The following is a 6,000-nucleotide window of genomic DNA, read 5'->3' on the forward strand; positions in this document are numbered from 1 at the left end:
GCTTTTGTGATTCCAATTTGGTACCTGAATCTCATTGGTAGAGGACCCAGGTATGTCTGACTGAGGTTCTTGGGCGCTTCTTACTTCAGCAAGTGGAGTACCTTGGACTGCATCAACAATTTTATTTTCAGCTTTAATTGTTGTAATCGGGGGACCAGGTTCCTCTTTAATGGATGGAGATGTATTTGCATCATCTTCACTGGATTCCTTCATATGGCTCATCATATCTGCCTTTCCATTTGTCATGTCGATCACTTCACCTGGAACAGATAAGGGCTCTCCATCTTGGTCAACATGTCTGTCCTTCTCACCGGAGAGGTGAGCTTCATCAAAGATCACATGTATACTTTCCTCAACACATTGAGTCATTTTGTTGTATACTTTGTAAGCTTTGCTTTGATATGAGTATCCCAGAAAAATTCCTTCATCACTTTTGGCATCGAATTTTCCAAGAGCTTCCTTTCCATTGTTGTGAATAAAGCATTTACACCCAAAAGTCCTTAGGTGTGTCAACTTGGGCTTCCTTTCATTCAACAATTTATATGGTGTTTTGTTCAAAAGGGATCTGATCATGCACCTGTTCAAGTAGCAAGCACTATTGACAGCTTCTGCCTAGAAATACTTTGCGATCCCACTGTCAATTAGCATTGTTCTTGCCATGTCTTCAAGAGTTGTATTCTTCCTCTCCACAACACCATTTTGTTGAGGTGTTCTTGGAGATAAAAAGTTGTGAGTGATTCCATTTTCAGTGCAGAACTCATCAAATTTGACATTGTCAAACTCTGTCCCATGATCAGATCTAATGCAGGCTACTTTATTACCCATCTTCACTTGAATCATTTTGACAAAGGCAACAAACACTTCAAAGGTTTCATCCTTGGTTATGAGAAACAGAGTCCAGGTGAATCTGGAGTAGTTGTCTACTAAAACGAAGATGTATTTCTTTCCTCCCCTGCTTGCCATCCTCATAGGTCCACATAGATCTATGTGAAGAAGATCAAGTGGCTTGGAGGTACTGACTTCCTTTTTGGGCTTGAATGAGGATCTGCCTTGCTTCCCTTTTTAACATGCATCACATACTTTGTGATCCTTAAAGCTTGACTTGGGCAAACCACGAACCAGGTCCTTCCTGACTAACTTGTTCAGCAACGTGAAACTTGCATGACCCAGCCTCCTGTGCCATAATTCAGCATCATCATCAACAACACTTAGACAACTTAGATAACCATTCTTCAGAGACTCAAAATTAGCTACATAGATATTCTTGTATGTTTTTGCCACTAGCACCACCTTAGCAGTCACCAGGTTTGTGATTGTACATATTTTTGACACAAATTCCACCTTGTTTCCCTTGTCACAAATTTGGGAAACACTTAGCAAGCTGTACTTTAATCCATTCACGTAGTACACATTTTCGATTGAGTGAGAGAGAGACTTCCCAATCCTTCCAACTCCCAAAATGTATCCTTTCTTGCCATTTCCAAAGGATACACTCCCTCCTTGCAAGGCCTTAAGTGAAAGGAAATAATTTGTACTTCCAGTCATATGCTTTGAGCAACCACTATCCATGTACCATTGTAGGCTGCTTCCTTTCACTATTCCCTGCATAAGAAAATCAGGAGTTAGCTTTAGGAACCCAAACTAATTTGGGTCCCTTGTAATAAGGAAAAGGGTGAATGAGGGATCTTTTGGTCCATGCAGGCATCATGTGTTTTTTATATGAGGGACCAGGTTCTCTACCGGTAGTTACTTTTTCAGCAAAAGATTTGTTTTTTTGCTGTGACTGAAATTTGGCCTTACAGTTTTCTTTAAGGTGCCCATTGTTACCGCAGTGAGTGCAAAGCCAATTGTCAGGTACAATAACGTACTTGCGATGAGGATTGTAGGGAATCTTTTCCCTTTAAAACCCAATCCCCTGCCTGTTACCCCATTGTTGGTGTACATGGAAGTGATAGCATCAGAGAACCAGGTCCACTTGAGTAATTTTTCAAGATCACTCTTCACTCTAACTAGTTCTTCCTGAAGTTGTTTGTTTTTCTCAAGCTTAGCACACATACTAGACTTCACTAAATTTAACTCACTTCTAAGCTTAATGTGTGACTCGCCTGCAACTTCCTTTCCTTTTTGAGAATTTTCATGCCTACTCTCCATTTTAAGTTCCCCAATTATTTCTTTCAAATCCATTACCACCACTAGTAGGTCATATCTCTCATGCTCAATGCTAGCAACTCTCTCGATTAAGACATCTTTTTCCCTACTTACATTCTCAACGGTCTCTTTTAGGTCTACCACAACAACCATTAGATCATCTCTTTTTTGTTGTATATTTGTAATTTCTTCATCTAAGGCATCCTTATCTTTCTTCAGGTTCTCAATTGTTTCTTTTAGATCAACTACAACAACTACTAGGTCATCTCTGGTCTATTCTGTTTCTCCTAACTCTATAGTCAAAGTATATTTATCATTTATAAGATTGTGATAAGCATCAATTAATACATTTGCTAATGATATGAGTTTTTTTGGAGAATAAAATTTTAGATTTCTCTGAACATCCAGAAAATTTACCTTATCATCGTCATTATCTTCATCATCATTAGACTAAGCTATCAAGGTAAAGATTGAATCATACTCAGTTGCTTCACTTTCCACTACCATCATTGAACTATCACCATGATCATTCTCTTCTTTAGATTCGCTGGAAGAGTCTCCCCATGCAGCAAGGGCTTGCTTTAAAATATTGTCAACGAGATTTTTCCTATTTAAGCATTTATTAGGAACCGGGTTCCTCTTGGCTGCTTAGTCAAAGTTATTTTTGTACTGATCTTGCTTTAGGAGAGGGCAATCCTTGATGAAGTGTTCTGGCTAACCACATTTATAACAGATGTCATAATGTTTTGGCTTGTTGGAACTTCCCCTTTTTGGAATGCCTCTATTCCTGCGAACTATCTTCTGGAATCTTCTTGTCAAGTAAGCCATATCACTATCCTAATCACTTGTACCATTGCTGTCTGTCTTGAGGACCATGTTCTTCTCTCTTTTGGGCTATCTTCTTTCACTGTCCTTCTTCTTCTTCATTTCATATATTTTCAGATTGCCGACAAGCTCATCAATGGTTAGCTCCTACAAGTCCTTAGCCTCTGTAATGGCTTTCACTTTGCTTTCCCAAAAGCTGGGCAACACACTGAGGATTTTTCTGACAAGCTTATTTCTTGGAATAATTTCACCAAGAGAGTGAGCTCATCAATGATGGAGGTGAACCGAGTATGCATATTTTGAATAGATTCATCATCTTTCATCCTAAAGAGCTCGTATTCAGTTGTGAGCATGTCTATCTTGGATTGCTTAACCTGCGTTGTTCCTTCATGAGCTGTCTGAAGAGCTTCCTAGATTTCTTTAACTGACTGACATGCTGATATCCTGTTGTATTCATCAGGACCAATGCCACACACTAGAATTTTCTTTGCACGAAAATTCTTCTCTATGGCCTTTCTATTAGCATCATTAAATTCTTTCTTTGTCTTGGGAATGGCTATAGATGGGTCGCCAAGGTTCTTGTTAGGGACAAAGGGTCCATCACATATGACATCCCATAGCTTAGAATTTTCAGCTATGATGAAGTCATGCATCCTAGTTTTCCACCACCCATAGTATTGACCGTTGAACCTTGGAGGTCTGTAAGTAGACTGGCCTTCTTCAAAGTTTGGAGGAGCAGCCATGAGGATCCTTTCTAGGTGTTAACCTGATAGAAAGAACCTGCTCTGATACCAATTGATAGAATATAAGGGTCTACCAAACTCTATAGAGAACCGGGTTCTCTATTAATTCTACTATAACACATGCACACGGCAGTAAGTATATGACAAGAGGAATTTTACATAAAAAATTCCCAGCTCAACGAGATTAAAAACCACGACCGGCCCTTATAGGATTTCAACTTCACTACTGAGAAACTTTTAAATTACAACCTATGCAATCTAGGAATTAACCTCTTAATCCCTCACTAACTTGTAATACTCTATTACAAGCCACTTTGTAATAACTCTATTATAAAGACTTTACAACTCGACTAACTCTATCCAAGACTCAAACACGAAGGTTTAAGATTTACAAAAGGGTTTCCTACAGAATACTTCTAAACAAGCTAAGTAGGAAAACACTTGAAGAACTATTATAAAGTTACAACTCAACTAAGGACAAACAATAACTTGATGTGGGCACTGGTCCGCAGTTGTTTGGTTCTTTGTTCTTGATGCACTTGAGAGTTGCTTGCTGGATGATCAGTCACGTGAGTGAGCTTTAGTGAAATCTCTAAGTGTTCAAGTGAATTTGTTTTACCTCCCTTGATGTTAATAATACATGTGTGACCTCACATACAATGATGTAAGCAAGGTAGGTAAAAACATACCCATCAGATTACCAAGTTAGGACAATAAGCAAGCCATTTTATCTAGGCAAAATACTTTAAAACCCCCCTAAACTTGACTCAGATTATTAGTTACAGCCTTAAACTATTCGTGGTCTTAATTACCCCCCTCAACATGACCTTTTGAGAGCCATTACCCCTGGATGCTGATGTGGCAAAGAGTGTGGGTGCACTCGTCTGCCACGTGGATTTTTCCTGTATATGTGGCATTTTCTTGAAAAATAATATATTTTTACCTTTTTAAGTATGTTACTTTTTTAGATAATTTTTTTGAATACAATTTATAATAAAACTTGGATAGAACTACATTATTTAGGATAGAATTTTTTGGCTATAATCTTTTATAATTATGGTGCTCTAATATATATATATATATATTACAGATTTTACCTGAAAAAGTAAAAATACACAGTTAAAATAAATAGTCATTACATCAAAAGAAGAAATAAAAAGAGTGTACAATTGCAAGAAATAAAATGAATCACTTGCATTATACAATCTTTTTATTTCTTTTTTTTTGATTCAATGACTATTTATTTCAACTATATATTTTTACTTTTCAGGTAAAATTTGTAAAAAATATATTTTTAGTGCACCATAATTTAGAGCTATATAGAAAATTATAGCCAAAATAATTAATTTCAAACTGTGGGTTGTGCAAGGATTGCAAGGTGATTCCGGGTGAGATACTCGGGATGCAGCATAAGCTCTTAGTGATGGACGTTGGTATTATGTTAAAGAGGAGGAAAAGTTCTGCTCGAGGAAGACCGAGAATCAGGTGGGGAGCCTTAACTAAGGATAAAGCTAAAGAGTTGGAAGGGTGATTGTCGGCTATGGGAGCTTTGAGGAGCAGTGGTGATGCGAGCACTATGTGGTCAGCAATAATAGACTATATGAGGGAGGCTGTGAGAGTGGTGTTAGGGGTCTCGACGGGCGTCCCTGGTGGGCACAAAGGAAACTGGTGGTGAAATCAAATGGTCCAAGGTAAAGTGGAAGCGAAGAAGGCGGCGTACCTGAAGTTAGAGGGGAGCATAGGTGAGGAGGAGAGGCGAGTGTGCATGGAGAGGTATAAGGTAGCTAGGAAGGAAGCTAAGCTGGCGGTCATTGAGGCTAAGACTACTACCTATAGTCCTATGTATGAGGAACTGGGGGGAAAATACGGGGAAAAGAAGTTATTTCGGCTGGCCAAGTTGAGAGAGAGGAAGGCTCGGGATTTGGACCAAGTAAGATGCATCAAGGACGAAGATGGTAGAGTATTGATGGAAGATGCACAAATTAAGAGGAGATGGCAGACTTACTTTCATAAAATTCTGAATGAAGAAGGGGATCGGGATATTGTGCTAGGCGAATTAGAGTAGTCCGAGAGCCACCATGACTTTGGGTACTACAGGGGTATCAAGGTTGAGGAGGTCATATGAGCTATGCGTAAGATGAGTAGGGGCAGAGCAACCGGGCCAGACGATATTCCGGTAGAATTTTGGAAGTGTATGGAGAGAGTAAGTTTGGAGTGGTTGACTGGGTTGTTTAATATTATTTTTAAGGTGAAAAGGATGCCGGATGAGTGGAGGTGGAGTACA

The sequence above is a fragment of the Nicotiana tabacum genome, chromosome 8 (genome assembly GCF_000715075.1).
Source record: "Nicotiana tabacum cultivar K326 chromosome 8, ASM71507v2, whole genome shotgun sequence".
In the NCBI taxonomy this organism is placed as follows: domain Eukaryota; kingdom Viridiplantae; phylum Streptophyta; class Magnoliopsida; order Solanales; family Solanaceae; genus Nicotiana; species Nicotiana tabacum.